The sequence below is a fragment of the Ambystoma mexicanum genome, chromosome 1p (genome assembly GCF_040938575.1).
Source record: "Ambystoma mexicanum isolate Mex_15411 chromosome 1p, UKY_AmexF1_1, whole genome shotgun sequence".
Classification (NCBI taxonomy): Eukaryota; Metazoa; Chordata; class Amphibia; order Caudata; family Ambystomatidae; genus Ambystoma; species Ambystoma mexicanum.
The window spans coordinates 467,338,334-467,356,933 of record NC_090921.1 but is presented as its reverse complement, the minus strand read 5'-3'; the positions used below and the strand labels follow the sequence as shown (position 1 = coordinate 467,356,933).

At 43.9% G+C, this 18,600-nt stretch overlaps 1 protein-coding gene across 2 annotated transcripts in view; it reads left to right on the top strand.

The window, feature by feature from the left end:
* COMP (cartilage oligomeric matrix protein) overlaps window positions 1–18,600 on the top strand; it is a 676,605-nt gene that overhangs the window by 298,378 nt on the left and 359,627 nt on the right. The window lies entirely within an intron of this gene.

Below are 18,600 nucleotides of genomic sequence, written 5' to 3'. Positions count from 1 at the left end.
AGCAGCCTCACATAATGTACAAGTGCTCAAGCCTGGATACTGGAAACAGGTTGGAAACAACAAGTATGGTGCATATATCATAGCAAAGATAGACGGTTCTGATTATAGGTTGCCAGGAAGGTGCTCATACTATGGCATTAGTACCCTATTCCATGAGCTACACCAGACGAGAAAGGTTCAGCAGCCCAAGTTAAAGGCCAGAGCAAAGCGAGGGCATTTAACAAGGGCACTGGGACGTTACCTCCGGTGTAATCGTGGAACAAGTTACTAATGCCACTAGCACCCCGGGTTACCAAAGCAGTAACCCGTGATGCTGATAGCTGTGTCTTTTCTATGAATGAACGGAACAACTTGTTGCATCCCGCTCATTCATCGAAATAACTGTGCCACGGAGCTCCTCTTCCATTTCCATTGCGGCCGGGGAAGGGAGATGGACAGAAGCAGTGGTGGCCGCGGCCTCGCCGCCACCACCATCAGGTAAGTTGGACTGGGGAGGGGGATGGGAATATAAAATAAAAAAAAGGGAAAGGAGGGTAGGGAGAAGATGGGGGACTGGGGCGGGGGAGGCAGCCTGTGGGTTCCGTAAAACACAGGCTGAGATCAGCAGTTTCAGCCCACGTTCCATGTAACCTGATTGGTTGCTCCCCCGCCATGGGTGCTAATTGAACATGGACTGAGATTTTACTTTCTTGAACCAAACATAATACCCTGTTTTGTATATTTGACTTGGAAAGTATAAAAATCACATGATAAATCATCATAACATTTTGAAATAAAATATGTATAGAAACATACTATAAAAAAGGAACATTTATTTCCTCCATCATAAATGGAACTCTACAAATATCAGAATACTAATTTATGTTAAACCACAAAATCTCACCTGCCTTTTCCTACTGTATTTTGAAGATTTAACACACCTAACACATTAAAACTGTATGATCATTATAACTGTATATGGTCAATGTTTGATAAAGACTTGCAGATTGTTTTTTATGATGTGAAGAAGAAAATGTGAGCTTATACAAAAAATAAATAATCAGACCTAAAAATAAGCTTGCCATAAGCCTTTGACATTTGGTCAGCTCTCTCCAGTAGAGCCCCCTTTCCTCTCAAAGGGCCTACATTTCAAGATAGAGAAGGCAATGGTCTAGAAAAACACCATCAACATCTATGACAGCAGACATGATCAACTTCTTACTATTATATGAAACAGTCCCCACACCCATTAAACAAAGTATTTTCAGACCCCTGTTCGAGAAAGCTTCCCTTTGTCCCACCAATCCTTCAAGTAATCATAAAGAACTCTGTTGCATGGTCAAGCTTCTGAAACTAACAGCAACTGTCGAGGTGCAAAACATTTAGCAAGTCAAACTCCACTAGATCCCTAATCTTGTCTCTCTGCTAGCGACTGGTCAGTGGATGAGGATGGATCCAGATGGCTCAAATATACTTTGTCCTGGCGGTTCTTGGGGAATCAGTCCCAGAAGTTCTTTACCAAAGTGTATAATGCATGACAGGAGCTGTTGGGGGATTCCTTGCTGTTAAGGAATATAGAGGCCTTCCTAACAATGCAGGTACTGGGTGATATGGGCCCAGACTAGGATGCATGGGTTCTGGTAGGAGGCATCCTCAATATTTGGATGGGGGAAAACATTTTCATTGGGTTGGTAACTTAAAGAAGAAAAGGAATGAGGGTTTGGTGAGGGATAAGTGAAAGGAAACATCAAAAGTCTTCACACTGAGCAATGGGCCTAAAAATGATGACTGAGCACCTTTGTTCAACCGGCCAGCATAACCAACTTTTGAACTTGTGTAAGTCTGATCAAATTCCCCTACGCTTGCCTATTAATTTAGAGAGAGGTTATCATATCCCAGGGTGTGAGAATGGCTTGTTCAATTTGGCAAGGACAACTTGATGCCAGCAGAAATGGTAGGTCTATGATGAAGCCGCTGTGACAGAACCTGTAGTCAGAGCAATGTGCTGTGAGAAGGTCTATTATTGTTATTTGGCTTTGACATTTCTGTCGAACCTGACACGCCTCGGAGAAGCCTTAATTCCGTGCTGCCGGCTCACCATCCAACTGAAAAAAAAACAGCAGCCGCGAAAACTTTATGCAATAGCATGCCTGCTGAAGTGCGACCAAAGGATTCTCGCTCTCGATTTGAGAAAAATTCGAGCAACCAGAGACTGCAGAATCAGGATTAGCCATGATTGGGTTTGGAGAATGCCATGCTCTCCATCCTGTCGTGGAACACCCGAGGGTTCCAGCATTTGTTTCAGGACTTTGATGTTCCACTAGATGATGTGTTTGCTGTCTGTCTGCAAGAGACTTGGTTAGTTGATGCTCCGATGCGAGACGGCTATACCACAATGGTCAATCCTGCAATTAAAAACATACAAGGTAGACCATGTGCAGGCTTATTGACAATGGTCCGACGATCTCAAGATTGGTCCACACCAATATGCACCAATCCTAACCCTTACGTTCAAGGATCAATTATGCACTCACGTTCTGCAACCTCAAAAGCAGTTAGGTCCTTGTTGCTTATTAACTGCTACTGGAATCCAGCAAAAATAAACAAATTTGTCTTTACCTCAGCGATCAGTACTTTAATGGATGAAGCAATCGTGAATTATAATAATCTGATTATAATCTGCTGCGGTGATCTAAATGGCTCGTGGTTTAAGCATGACCCACACACCAACTCCTACTGCCATCTCGCTTATGAGGAGCTGGGCGAGAAAGAACAGTGCTGGACTGACATAATGGAGTCGCATGATTGTATATTGTTGAATGGCAATGCGCGGGGTGACATACCGGCCCAGCCTACCTGGCATCGCCAAGCAACGCATAGCATCATTGACTACTTCTGGGTTTCCAGCAATTTTGAGGCGAAGGTCATTTCGCTACATTCCTTGAAAACGTCTAAGAGCGATCATTCACTGCTAAAACTTGATTGCCTATTGACGGAGTCGACCTCTTTGCCCTTATATTCCGAATCGGTAGAAACAAATTCAAGTGGTAACCGATTAAGACTAAACGTCAAAGCGATCTGTTCTTTAACGGAAAACCTGCTTGACTCGCCAAATTGTGTAGACTACACTCCGCTTCTCATGAATCATATCATAACCATCAAAGATAGCTCCCAGCAACACAAGCTCCACAATCATCTGTTTAGCAAAATGCTTGATGACAAAAAGAAAGAGCTCAGAAAAGATGTCCGCAGAATAAAAAACCAAAAAAATGTACCAATTTTGATTAAGCTGGAGGAAGTAAAAGCTAGACGCACGACTTATAGAAACTGGATGAATTCCCACAGAGCTATTGTTGACCAAGATCGTGCTGAACTGATGATGGAGCTACTGATCACAAAGAACACACGCGACATTTGGAAAATACTAAATATGGGCCCGTACAGCGGAGTAAATTCGACGCAGAACACCATGTCTGGCGACGCCTGGTGTAAACATTTTGGGTCAGTGTTCAACAGCTATTCCAAGTTTCCAAAAATCGATTCTGTTGCCACATCAGCACCATGGGATGTGCAAATGCTGCACACTGACATTGTGGATGCCATTAAGTCACTCAAAAATTCACGCGCTGCGGGTCCAGATATGATCAGCAATGTGACGCTAAAGAAAAATCCACAAATCTGGGCCCCTTTCATTGAGTGTCTTTTCCAAAAGATTGCTGAATCCATTCGTTTGCCTGAGTCCTGGCTAACTGCTATCGTGATCCCTATTCACAAGAAGGGCAGTTGGGACAAACCTGAAAACTATCGTCCTATTGCCCTCTTGGACTCTATTGGAAAACTTTTTGGATCCAATCTGAGACTGAAACTTGTGAATTGGGCGAAAAACTCAGGAATCCTTGATGTTCGTCAAACAGGGTTTTCTAAGGGCACAGGAGTAGATGTAAACCTTTCAATTTTAACTGCCCTGAAACTGAACGCCCTTAAACGTAAAACCAAACTTCATCTAGCCTTCATTGATATGAAGCAAGCGTTTGATGGAATCAATCGTGATTTGTTATGGGCGAAATTAATTAAATGGAAATGCCCTATGGCCATCCTTAATCCAATAATGGCGCTGCATACGAACACTTCTTTTCGAGTTCGCATCAATAAGAATGGCGTTCTATCTGACAGTATTCCAACTACAAGAGGAGTCAAGCAAGGCTGTCCGCTCGCGGCAGACCTATTTAAATTATTTTTAGCAGATCTCCCGACTCACCTCGAACAAGCCCACTTCTTTCCCCCATGTCTAAATAAGACTTCTGTTCGTTATATCGCTTATGCTGATGATCTCGTTCTGATTGATAGCACACAGATCGGCCTCCAACGACTTCTAAGCTGCTTGAATAACTACTTAGTCAATAACGAACTTGTCATCAATACAGAAAAAACTAAAATCTTGTCTATTGGACCTACATCAGGCAGAAGAGACCGTGCATTCAAATGGGCTGTTGGTGGTCAGCCGTTAACTTCAGTTAATTTGATCCGTTATTTGGGTATTGAATTTAATAACTCAATCTGTGAAGCACAATGGCCAAAAGGTCTAAAACAGAAAGCCGTAGGTCTAGCGCTACAAGCGGCCAAGATCAACAAAATCTTTGGAAAATGTTCCCTGACTCCAGTCCTAACGTTCTACCTCCAAAAGGTAGTACCCATCTTAACATTTGGTGCAGAAGCGGGATGGAATATTAGCAAGCAAAATTGGAATGTATTAGAGGGTCTCTTTTGGGGACGTGTCCTCAACCTTCCGAACTGTATTCCAATCATGTTGATCCATCATGAACTATCGCTGAATTCACTCTTTACCCATGTGATCTGGAAGTCCATCTCGTTGTGGCGTAAGATGAGAGAAGCGCGCGGTGCGCCAGCCTATGGAATATTCACCGTCTCTGACGACACTAAAATCAGCTGCCTGTTGGATCAATGGAGTATAAGAGTTCAAGAGTGGATTGTTGCAGCAGATATTAACAATTTTGATCTATTTTCCCGTCCTCAAGTGGCCAAAAGAAAATTTGAAGCATGGGCATGGATTGTTAATGTGGAAAAACATACAAACCTCGCTGCTTCCCAATGGCTAGGCAACGCTAAAAAAAAACTAAACTGCCAGCCCTATTACCTGACTCAATGCTATACTTGTTATTACCGGGAACAATTCCTTCGTTTCCGCTTAAATACGCTGAATACGAAGGAAATTCTACTTCAAAGGAATCAGCCTAATGTAAATAATAACCTTTGTCGCTTTTGTGCAGTTTCGGTTGAAACTTTGAAACATTTAATTCTAATATGTCCAGCCATTGACAACCTTTGTTCTATTCATCTAGGCAAATATGCCCCTAAGGATGGAGATATGTCTACTTGGTGGCTTCTGATTTCTTCTGGACAAAATGCCAAATATGTTTGCACGATCGTAAACTACTTGAACGCTATCCTGAGGTTTCCCCCCAACTACAAGGAACGTCCAACCTGAGGGCTGAGATGGTTGCGTGCACCTCTGACTCTTTCTGTAGCCAATAAAAAAAAAAAAGAAAACATGTTCATTGGGTTGGGAACTTAAAGAAGAAAAGGAATGAGGGTTTGGTGATGGATAAGTGAAAGGAAACATCAAAAGTCTTCACACTGAGCACTGGGCCTAAAAATGATGACTGAGCACCTTTGTTCAACCGGCCAGCATAACCAACTTTTGAACTTGTGTAAGTCTGATCAAATTCCCCTACGCTTGCCTATTAATTTAGAGAGAGGTTATCATATCCCAGGGTGTGAGAATGGCTTGTTCAATTTGGCAAGGACAACTTGATGCCAGCAGAAATGGTAGGTCTATGATGAAGCAGCTCTGACAGAGCCTGTAGTCAGAGCAATGTGCTGTGAGAAGGTCTTGACATCTACTAGGATCCAGTAACTCATGCAACCAAGCGATTGGACGTTAAAACATCTTGCCCTTTAGGTGGAGTAGAAAACAGATATATATGGCTGCTGCTGTTTGAAGTAGGCAAGGGAACTCCACTCACGATAACACAAGGCAAGGCTGGCATCCCACCAGTATTGGATCATGTAGAATGTAATGCTTTATGTGGACAATTATGGGTGCACCCGAAAGCTGGAGGTCACTTCATAACTTTTTAAATTGGAGATGTCCATTCAGACTCCATTTTTGGCATATATTAATTGATCCCTTTTCTCTTGAGGTTGCATAGAGTGAGGATATCTCCGGTCTCTAAAAATAAGAAATTGTTAAACTTATTTGAGAGCAATTCAAATCCTTAAATTATTAGGTGTTCATTAGAAAAAAAATCCTTGTTTGTATCTACTTTATGTGTCTTGAGTCCAAATAGGACTATGGATTTAAATCACACCTGCGTGAGTTTATGTTGGCAGGAGGAGAGCAACTTCACAAAGTCATGGTTTGGCCCACTTCTGCATCAATGACTTTTTTGTTATGGACACATTTGCAAACTAATGAGTTCAGGTAAGTAATACATTTGAGGACTTTGGACACTGAAACACATGTCTGCCTCTTTTGCCCACAATACACTAAATTGAGCCACTATTGGTTAAGGACTCTGACCTTGCTCAAGTGGATTAGAAAGGTCGGGAATTCTATGCCCTGGCTAAAATCAACCCAAGAGGCGCTTCCATAGTATGGGAGCAGGGCATGGAAACAGGTTGAATTGTCTCAAGGAGGCAGGGGTTGGGTTTTAATCTGATGTAGAAGGGGATAGCAAAAGTGATACATTATTTTTATAATTTTTGACAGCGCAACCATTATTTTAAAACTTGATGTATTTTTATGTTTGATGTCCTTTTCTATAATATATTTTCTTGCATTTCAAATTAATCCAATAGAAGTTGCTCATTAACCATCTAGATCATTGGTAGACAAACTTCTATTCAACTGTATCAACTGACTCTGTTTTAGTCCGCGTGGCTTAAGATTGTCGATTGACCGCTGATGATGGAACCAAATGTCTACTTGAGTTTTTGGTGGCTTTCTAAACACTATCAAAACACTCTTCTAGATCATTCTGTAGCACTGTTCTAGTCTCGGTGTTATCCTCCTATCAGCGGTGCCCCTCTTACTGGTCAATTCCTTCCCCTGCCCACTTGCTTTTTTAACCAATTGTATTACTATACACATGCTTATGACACCTTGTTATAGTTTAGAGTTTACAAATATCCAGTACTGAGTGTAATACAAGTATCTCAAATGACTGAGGTTTTAATTTATTTGTATTTGTATTTATTTTTGTTTATATAGTGCTTTACACTAAAGCACTGCACATTATAACAACAGGATACAAAAATCCCACCTTTTTGACAAACATTCTCTGGCATTAGTATTAGAACAAAATAAGATGTTAAAGAATGCTAAAGACCAAAACCCAATACTGGCCAGAAGAAGTACAAGGGACAGCAAAGGCTTCTATGCGCTATTCACAATATTGTACGACAGCTCAGTTCAGTGGTGTCTTAATCATAAAGGTAGAACATGTAAAATTGTAATCATATACCTTCCTTGCTTATACTTTGGTAACATGGGCAGGAGCAGGTTATACTTTTCAGAGATGTGAGTTAGCAGCAAAAGCATCCAAACAACAATAGTACACTAAGTAACAAACACCTTTGCAAGCGCGGTTCTATAAAAATGTATTCTTCATTCAAACATAGGCAATTCATAAAAATGACAAATACTCCACCCTTTATTGCAGGTCCACAGATAATTCAGTCTAGAGTTATACAAAGTGTACACTCTGGGTATTATAATGCATGAGGAAAAATGCAGGCAAGAATAAAATAAGCAGTAAAAAGACAAAACAAAATTGGGTACTCTGAAAATGTCTTATGAAAATATAGGAAGGCGAGCGGATTGAGGTACTTATAATGCTTTGGAATGAGCCACCGAGTCTAGAGGTTTAATAATTTAATCCATTTAATCCATTGAGCAGACCAAATGAGGTTGGTCAGGCTTGCTGGCATTTCTCCTCACAGAGGAAGTACAAGATGCGTCCCAAGCATTGTGATTTCTGAGGAGGTTTGAGCTCAGAACACAGCATTTTTTACTGGGAGTCAAGGTTTATTACGTTCAGATTTGTACGTTTTTTCGGCACCAACTCTCTGCGTGACAAGTGCTTCGCTAAACAGCGAGTTGGTGGTTGATCGCTTTCCTCAGCAGGCTCCCTCTTATGGAACAGCCTCCCCTTCCTCTTCGTCTTGAGCCATATCGCCTCAAATTCCAGAAACTCCTCAAGACTTCCCTCTTCACTTCTTCCTTCTCTCCCTCCCTCCTCTGCTAAACCCCACTGTTGCTGAGATTGGTGACCAGGGCCCTTATGTGTCCTCCTGGCCCTTCTGTGACCCTAGAATGGCATTCTTAAATGGTATCAAAGTTAAAGCAAATATGATAAGTGTTGTTATATGGCTATATTGGTCTACTTTACTGCAGCCACTCTTGTTATGTTTTTCTGACTCTGGCATGGCATGGCAATTTTTACTCTGCATCATGGCTAAAGAAAACATATTAAGTGTTGTTACATGGCTAGACTGTCCTGCATTGCTGCAGCCAGTCTGGTTATGTTGCCTTCCTGTGGCATGGCATTATTTACTGTCCATCAAGGATAAACGAAACATGACGGGTCTTATTAAATGGCTACATTGGTGCAGCTAGTCTGGATATATTTTCTAACTGCGGCATGGCATTTTGTACTGGCAAAGACAACAGGACCATGGTTTTATATGAACATTCTGCCATTTATTGGCACAGTCAGCATGACGTTGTTTTTTATACTGGCATATATTGTGGCAAGTGCCATCATGAAAATGAGTTGGAAAATGCTCTGTGCGCTGTTGGTGGTGTGCATCTATTGGATTTTTTCATGTGTTACCCTACAAAACCAAATATAAACTGTAAGGCTATTGACCCAATTTTTCACAGAATGTATCCTGTAAAATGCTCCATTGTAACCCACTATTTAAAAAATGTTTTTGTGGGGAGAACCACCTTGAATCCCCTTGCTTGGTTTGGGCTCCCTCGCTACAGTACGTCACTTACCCATTTTCATGGAAAAGATTTACATCCCTCCAATTAAAAAATTCAGTCGCAACTGAAAACAATATCACACTTTAAAGGGCCTCGTTATGAGTTGGACGGTGCAGTAAAAATGCACCGGTAATACTGTTACCACTGCAATACCGCACAGCCCATCTATGAGTGTGGCAGAAAGTTGGAGGATTCACCCATTTTCAGCAGAATTACTGTGGCGGAATTACCAAAAAGCCCCATTGAGTGCTAGGGACTCCTAAAAATTGGGACTTACACCGCCACTTGCAATCTGGCGGTAATACCACCAGACCAAGTGGCAGTAACAGTAATAGCATTGGGCCGAATTCCGGCCCCTTGTCTTACTCTATACAAATATGTTTTAAAAATAGACGTCTGTATAGTATGAAGTTGTTCCCTAAGTGCCAAATGAGCTTCCATCTTCACCTTGGCAAATAGAGCAGTATTCACTCCATATTAAGTGCCACCCTTCCAACATTGAACAAAGCCTTGTCATACTGTGCCACATTGAGCATCACTCCATGCACACAGACCATCATCACTGGCTTTGTCACTTCGAGCAGCAGTCCTGTGTTACTGTGTGCTCATTGGCGCATTAACCAGCACCTTTATATTATCCTGCCAGCAGAATGTCACCTTAACCAGCAGTCTTGTTCTAATGATAGCACCCAGATTTATTGGCAAAACTCTAAGGTATTTTGATGGGAACTCTGATGCCATAGGCAGCGCCCTCCATTATTTGTACAGGTATAAAAGGACTGCAACAAGCTATATAATTGCAACAATTCCAAGAGGCCTCACTAGAGTTGTCCACTCTATAAAGGTCTCTTCCAAACAGGTCTCCCCCTGTTCTTCCAGAACTATTAAGGAATATATTGCTTCTCTTGCCCCTGCGCTTGCTGATTTCTGCAATCACTATTTTGCTACTGGGCCTTTCACTTCTTCCTCCAAGCACTCTCTTGTGTCCCCATCCTGAAAAAACCTTCTGCAGACCCCTCCTGTCCGGTTAACTACCGCTCCATCTCCATCATCCCCTTTCTTGGGAAACTCTTGAAGAAGCTGGTCTTCCACTAAACTGACCCAGCATACTGAGCTTTTTGGTTGCCTACACGACCATCAATCTGGATTACGAGCATCCAGAGGCACGGAAACTGCTCTTCTGAACACCTGTTAAGAACTGTTTGCATCTCTTGACTCTAACTCTCTTACCGTTCTCATTCTACTTGATCTCTCCCCTGCATTTGACACGGTCAACCATTTCATCCTCATAAAACGGCTCCACAATACCCAAGATATCTCGGAGCAGGCACTGGACTGGCTGACCTCCTTCCTCAATGACCCCCCCACCAAGGTCATCCTGGGCTCTTTCTCCTCTCCCACCTCTATCTCCACATGTGGTGTCCCTCAGGGCTCCAACCATTCTCCATGGCTCTTTAACATCTATCTTGCTCTGCTTGCACACCTAATTTCCACCTTCTCCTATCACTTCCAGTGTTATGCTGTTGACACAAAACTCTTCTTCAAACCTTCCCCTGATCCTCTCCTTTCTTCCTTCATCATTCCTGACTGCCTATCTGCCATCCTGTCCTGGTGTGCCTCCAATGATCCCTGCCTAAATGCCAGCAAGCCTGAGGTCCTTCCCATAGGGTCTCCTGCTCTCTCTTTCTTCCCCTCACTCTGGCCACCCTCTTTGGGTTCACCCCCTTCTCCTTCATCTGAAGCCAAAAACCGAGGAGTCATTTATGACTCCTCTCTCTCCTTCCTCCCTCACATCCAGGACATTGCCAAGAAGGTCCACTTTCAACTCCACCTTCTTAAGGGAATCGTCCTTTCATCACTTTCCCCCAGAAGCTCAATGTCTCTAGAGCTCTGGTACTCTCTAGGACTGACCACTGGAATAGCCTCTCCCTTAATCTACCCTCTTCCACTCTAAGTCCTCTCAAACTAATCATGAATAGGGCTGCAAGACTTATCCTTGGCCTCAAGCCCAGGGACCGCATCTCTCCAGCCCTAGAAACTCTTCACTGGTTCCCGGTCGCTGCAAGGATCAAATTCAAATCCCTCTGCCTCATCCATAGGGCTGTCTGGGGCTGGGGACCACGCTATCTACAACTGGCTCTCATTAAATACTCTCCCTCCAGATATTTACACTCCTTCGGCACCAACTCTCTGAGTGTCAAGTGATTTGTTAAACAGTGAGCAGGTGGCCGGTCTTTCTCCTTAGCTGGCCCCCTCCTTTGGAACAGCCTCCCTTTTCCTCTTCATCTTGAGCCGGACCTCCTCAAATTCCAGAAGCTTCCTTTTCATTTCCTCCTTCCCCCACTGCCTCCTTTGCTAAACCCCACAGTTGCTGAGATTGGTGACCAAGGCCCTTATGTGTCTACCTGGGTCCTGGACTCCCACCCCCAATCGCCTTCAGCCTCCGTTAACTCCCAGCACTTGCCTCAGGCACCCATTGGTCTGTGCTATCACAGGCCTGCATGTAATTATTGGCAGCTGACCATTCCTACCAAGTGATCTCTGCCAGCCACTCAATAGCTGCAACTTACTCCGTAGTACTTCCACAACCGAAATGCCTAACCCCTCCTTCAAATCCTCTGACCCCAATCCAGTCAACCCGTCACGCCAGTCCAAGCCCCCTCAAACCCACCAACTCAACTGCCCACCTACTCTTCCCATCGACCACCAAGCACCCCCCCTCTAGCTCCCCATTTTCCACCTCCTCCCCCTAACCCCCCTCCTCTGCAACTCCCTCATCACCCTCCTGTACCGAAGTAAATTGCATCCTTTTTAATGCCTGATCTGTAGCAAAAACAGACACAGCATCTTTGACCTCCTCGCCTCTGACAAACCGGACCTGGTCTTTATCACGGAAACCTGGTTCTCTGACGACTTCAACCCTATCGCCAATGGAGCCTTTCCCCCAAACTACTCCCTCTCCCACTGAACCATCCCTCTAGAGGAGGAGGAATAGCAATCGCCATCAAGTCTCACTTCTACGCCTCAATCATCGCCAACCAGCCATCCATTCCTTCCGGCGAATCACTCCTCGTAAAACTCTCCCTCCCCCCTTCGTTCTCCCACAGCTTCCTAATCATCTACAGACCCCCAGGCTATGATAGACAATTCTCAAACAACCTCTGCGACTCTATTGCCATCCTCCAACTAAACCATCCCACCCTCACCCTTCTAGGAGACTTCAACATATGGCTTGACATCCCCACCAACCCTATGACCTACTCTCTGGTTGACGGCCTAGGCGCAATTAACCTCCATACCCACATAAACGGGCCAACTCACTATAAAGCACACACACTTGACGCCATCTTCAGCTACCACAACCTGATACACCTAAACCCCCCCACCCCTATCATCTGGTCCGATCACTTCATTGTTTTTTTCGCCATTCGCTCACCCAACCCTCTCCCATTACCTAAACCAGAACCTCAGAATCTACGCAAATGCTGGAAGAAACTAAAAATCCTTCCCGACCTAGCCGATGCTCTCCTTCAGTGTCATCCTTCTACCCGCCTACCCAATGAACCCCTAACCGGTATCAGGTAATATTTTCACCAGCAAAAATATCACCATACATATGGTCGTCGGGAACGGCCATAGGCGATATTTTTGGTGGCGAAAATATTAGGAGCGGGGGTTGTGGGGGTGTCCCCCGCACTTAAAAAAATGATGCGGGGGTTGCGGGGGTGTCCCCCGCAGGGTCCATGTGTTATTTTCCCCGGAAAAATATGGCGATATTTTTGCATCACAATATTTTTGCGGCGAAAATATCACATGGAACCCCCTAACCTCCGACGCCTTTGACTCAACACCTCACTAATCCCGCTCACCCCCTCTTGCAAACCATCAGCTCGCCATGGCCTTTTTTACGAGATGGTTCACACCAGATCTGAAGACCACCAAACAGCTATATAAATCCCTAGAATGAAAATGGTGGAAAGACAAAACTGCCAAGAGCAGATCCCCCTTGGCCCGGCACCATCGCCACTACAAGGCCGAAATCCGGAAAGCTAAAAAAGCCCATTACAACTCCGAATCCTAAAGTGTAAAAACCCCAGCAAAGAACTTCACAAAATCATCACCAAATTCACCAAACCATCATGTACCACCACCCTTCCCACCCCCTCACACTCACTGTGCGACTCTCTCTACACTTTTACACCACAGCTCTCGAAAGAACAACCTCTCTAACCAACAAACTAGCTCTCTTACACCCACCACCTTAAAACTCTTAGGCACTTTTTTCCATACATCTCCTTCCCCAACAGACTCTCTTCGGTCCAATCAATTGTTATGTCAAGACTGGACTATGCTAACCCACTCTACCTCGGAGTCCATGCGTACCAACTGACTAAACTACAAAGAGCACAAAACGCTGCAGCCAAACTGCTTCTAGCACTTAGCCCAAGAGATCACATCTCCCCAGCCCTCAAAACTCTGCACTGGTTTCCGATTGCCCGAAGGGTGACCTTCAAAACCTTATGCATCTCTCACTGAGCAACGCATAAAACTGGACCTCAATATCTTCAAGACAAACTAAAACCCTACCATCCCCCACACACTCTAAGATCAAGCTCTGCCGGCCTCCTAATCATATCAAAAACCAACTCAGTCTGGTTAGGTGGATCATCAGTCTCAGCCCTAGCCCCCACTCTATGGAACGCACTTCCACCCCACATCCGACTCACCGAGAACCTCATGTCTTTCCGCAAATTACTAAAAACGTGGCTCTTCCCCTAAAATCGACTCTTAACTCTAACTGGATAACAGCAATCAATGGGCCTCATTACAACTCGGGCGTTAAGGGTTAACGCCGTCGTTAACCCTTAACGCCTGATTCCGATTTTAATGGCTGCTTTTAGCAGCCGTTAAAATCCATGGCGCTAAACCGCCTTGGTGCTAATTACGCCACCGTAATTTACGGTGGCGTAATTAGCGCCTTCCCCACTCCCATTATGCCCTATGGGGCAAAAATGGGAATGGGAAAGGGTAAAATGGGAAATGGGGATTTACCGCCCCACTCACCTTGGAATGGGGCGGTAAATCCGCCATCCACGTAGAACGGATAAAGAGTGTGAAGCGGATAAAGAGTGTGGAGCAGATGAAGAGTGTGGAGCGTATGAAGAGTGTGGAGCGTATGAAGAGTTTGGCGCAGATGAAGAGTGTGGCGCGGATGAAGAGCGTGGCGCGGATGAAGAGCATGGAGCGGACGAAGAGGGTGGAGCGGACGAAGAGGGTGGACTGGATGAAGAGTGTGGAGCGGTTGAAGAGTGTGGAGTGGATGAAGAGTATGGAGGGGATGAAGAGTGTGGCGCGGATGAAGAGTGTGGCGCCGATAAAGAGCGTGGCACTGATGAAGAGCGTGGCGCCGATGAAGAGGGTGGAGCGGATGAAGAGGGTGGAGCGGTTGAAGAGCGCCACATGTGTGGAACGGATGATGTGTGTGGAACGGATGAAGAGTGCGACGTGTGTGGAACGGATGACATGTGTGGAACGGATGACGTATGTGGAATGGATGACGTGGGTGGAAACGATGAAGTGCCTGGAGCGGATGAAGACCCTGGAGCGGACGACCTACATGGAGCGGATGAAGTGTGCGTGGAGTGGTTGGAGTGCATGAAACGGTTGGAGTGCATGGAATGGCTGGAGTGCATGAAACGGCTGAAATGCATGGAACGGTAGCAGTACATGGAACGGTTAGAGTGCATGGAATGGTTGGAGTGCATGGAATGCATGGAGCATGAAGGCGCTCGATCTCAAGCACCTACTGAAAACCACCATATCAATCACCACGCTTACTCTCTTCTATACACCACCACTCAACTAGAACACAGCGATACTATGACACATTCGGTATAGCTGTTCTCATACCAACACCTGCCACACACCCCCCATCATCCTAACTAAACACACCTGGCTGCACACCCGCCAGCCTAGGCGTTCTCCTCAGGCCTAAAGCAGCCAGAATCAGTCTGGTATCACCCTGCCAGAACAAACACATACTCCTGATCTCCCAACCACCACACCTACCGTTAAGAAGCAGCTATCATACGAGTGCCACACCTGCTGCACACATATCCGGTGCACACAAGCACCTTATGACTCTCTCTCTCTCTCTACTGACTTGAACTACGGTTCTCGAGGGCGTTCAACCTACCAGCGCCTTGAGATCATATCAATGATACATAAGGCGCTGTATAAATGCAAAGTAACATAACATAAAATAACTTCCATCCGTTCTTACTCTTAGCACTTCCCTGTCCCCATCCCTTCTCTCTCTGCACTTGCGCCTTCTGAATGCTCACAAGAACTGCCTATTTCTTTCATTGTTATATTTGCTTTTCATTCCCATGTTTCCTCCCCGTTGCCCTGTGGATGCTTTGAAACACAATGTACTCAATATATAAGCGCCTTACAAATGCACAATACATAAAATAAACAAATATTGTTTTCAGCGCTGTCTATTTCGCCCTTGCCGTGAGTGGGAATATCACCCAGTCCTGGTTTCATTTTTGACTTCTCGGACTTGTACTTCTGCCTTAACAATAAGTCCTAGCATACAAAGTAAACACATGACTGGATGACCTTCTGAAGCATGAGCGCTCTGTGTTTTATTTTCTGGCACGGGGATTCTGATGAAATGTTCACTGGCAGAGGAAGGGTGAAATGGATTTCGTAATTTGGATAAAGGTATGTAAACCTGGTGCTCATTCTCCCGAAACATGTTTGATGATGCCCATGTGTCTGTCCTCCTTGAGTCCAGGGAATACGATCCGCACTGGAATCATGTTCCCGCTCTGCGTCACATTTCTGTTGGGGACAGACTTGTGTTTCCTTGTGCAGAGGACATATTCTCCTCAGTGTTGCAGCAGACCATGAAATCTTAAATTATTTTACAAACTCCCTTTCTACATTATCCCTCGTGCATATGTGGACAAACTATGACTATAGTGCACCGTTTGGCCATATATTCTTCAAACATTTGTTGGTGTAGGTTGGGTGGGTTGGTGTAGGTGAGTGAGCTAGGGGGTGAGTGGTCTGTGTGTCATGTGGAGTGTCTGTGCATGCGTGTGTGCCGATTTCTCTCACTGAGTAAGAAGAGGATGCAAGCCGGTCAGATAGCACACTGAGTAGAGAGCTCGCTTTGACATCCATGCAGACCCTGCCGACACAAATCCCGGCAGGGCCAAACTCACCCTTTCATCCTTCCGAGGTTGATAAATGAGCATCACACACCATGGGTAATAAGCAGCACTCAGATACCTGAGGGTTTGTAGTGCTATATAAATACAAATAATAAAATTAAAGCATAAGGTATGGAATTGGAGGAGATTGTTTTATGAAAAGCATTTGTATGTTATTTTCTATCACAGCAGTCTCCATATGATGGTGGCAAAGGTTTAGAGTGGCACTATCCCATAGGTGTACTTGAGTATTTTTAGTTAATATATTTTGGAATACCAAGAAATCTAAGGTATTATATATTTCATCGGCAGGCAGAAAACGGAAGGAGACCTTTCGGTGGAGGGTGGAAGATCAGCCCCTGGACATTGTTGAAACAATTGTTTATTTGGGAACTGTGATAAATAAAAATCTGAATGAAAAAGGCCATTACATATTCCTGAGGGATGCATTGAATAAGTTATCCACTCAGGGGGCAGCCATCTACAAGCAATATTTCTCTGACACTGGTAATCACCTTCTACAAACAGAAAGTTGTTCAAGTGCAAACATACGGTGCCAAAGCTATACTAAACCTCACATGGGAAGTGTGGCCGTTATTGGAGAGTTACTTTTGGTGCAAAGTATTGAGGCTGGCAAAATCGCTTCCGGTGGTAGCGATACAACATGAACTTCGCTTACAATCCATGGCATCTGTAGTGTTATGGAAATCTATATCGCTGTATTGGAAATGTACAATGGTGGAGGGTGTGCTCCCGTTTGCCATCTTAAGATCTCAAGAGCAGGATGAAAAGGCTGTTACAGAATGGAAACTGAAAAGGTGTCTAGTCAAAGGATCGAATCTAAAGGGTCGACAGGTCAAAGGATCGACACCAAAGGGTGGACAGGTCAAAGGATCGAATATTTTTTTTAATTTTATATATTTTTTTAGGTTTTCGTTTAGGGTAAAAAGGTGTTTTTTAGCAAAAAAAGGAGGTTGGGGGGACCCCCCCAAAAAAAACATATGTGAAAAAAAAATCGATCCTTTGACCTGTCGACCCTTTGGTGTCGATACTTTGACCTGTCGACCCTTTCACTGTCGATCCTTTGACTGGCAACCAACTGAAAATAGCGTCATACATCATCATAATATCAAAATGTAAGGTTCTCGCGGGGAATCTATCGAAAGTAAAAGTTCTTCTTGAAAAAAAAGATTGGATAGAAACAGCTGAAGCCAAAGGGATGGATACCTAGAGGTGTGGTTTGTGGAAAGAGAAGAAAGGTTTGAATGATCTACCGAGGTACCGCCAGAAGTTCCCATCGGGCCATTATAGAGACCTCTTGTTGAGATGTCGCCTGAACATCTTGCATACGAAAGAAGTTCAATAAAGAAGGCACCAAATACAGGAGATCAATGCTTATTGCCAATATTGTGAGGAAAAGGGCCAGGTTGAATCATTAGCCCACTTGGCAACGAGGTATACGGCTCTAACTGAGCTCAGCACACTCTATTTTGGAGAGCAATTGGGCAAAACATTATAATTGACAGTGGGAGAATGGTGGGAGCTGGTGTTATTGGGGGAAAGAGTTGGCCTGGTATCTGCGGCAATGAATTAGTTGAGTTAATCTTAAGAGACGAAAAGTTGAACTAAGGCAATGTTACTTCTGATTATTTCACTCGTCTGTGGGAGGAGACAGCTATTTTGAAGTACTGTGACCATGTATATAGGAAAGGTTTCTGGAATTGGTTTTAACCTGGGGAGGAGGCTATTTTTAAATATGTCTATGATGCATATAGGATAAGGGCTTAGGAGTCTGTGGTAATTCCCCTTTGGGATTGTGTGCAGCATTTGTCCTCTACCTCCCCTGTTTTAAGTTTGTGTTCTTCTCTTTCCTCTTTCTAGGATGTTAGGTAGGGAGATGGGTGGAGACGTAATATTGTTTTCCTTATGTTTTTTTTATTTTGAGGAAGTGATGTAAACTGTTACAGGTTTCTTTTTGCTTTCTTGTATGTTTGCATGAAACCAATAAAACTTTAAAAATATATATATATTTTGGAATACATGATTATATTTCCACTTCATTTGTACCATTTATATAGTTCTTGTATATTTGCTATCTTGTCATTGACAAACTGTAGGCACTCCATTTTTTAAACTAAGGCTACAGCCAATTAATGGTAAACCAATAGTTTGTTTTCCCTGTAATGTCATTTATTTAATTGTTATTTCATTTTATTTTGGTATTTATTGAATAGAAGTCTACCCACAGGAAACATTCATCTATTATTTTTAAAGGTACATGGTAACATTCTTCAGAAACGTGTTGTCTTGTGTCATTTCCATTAATTA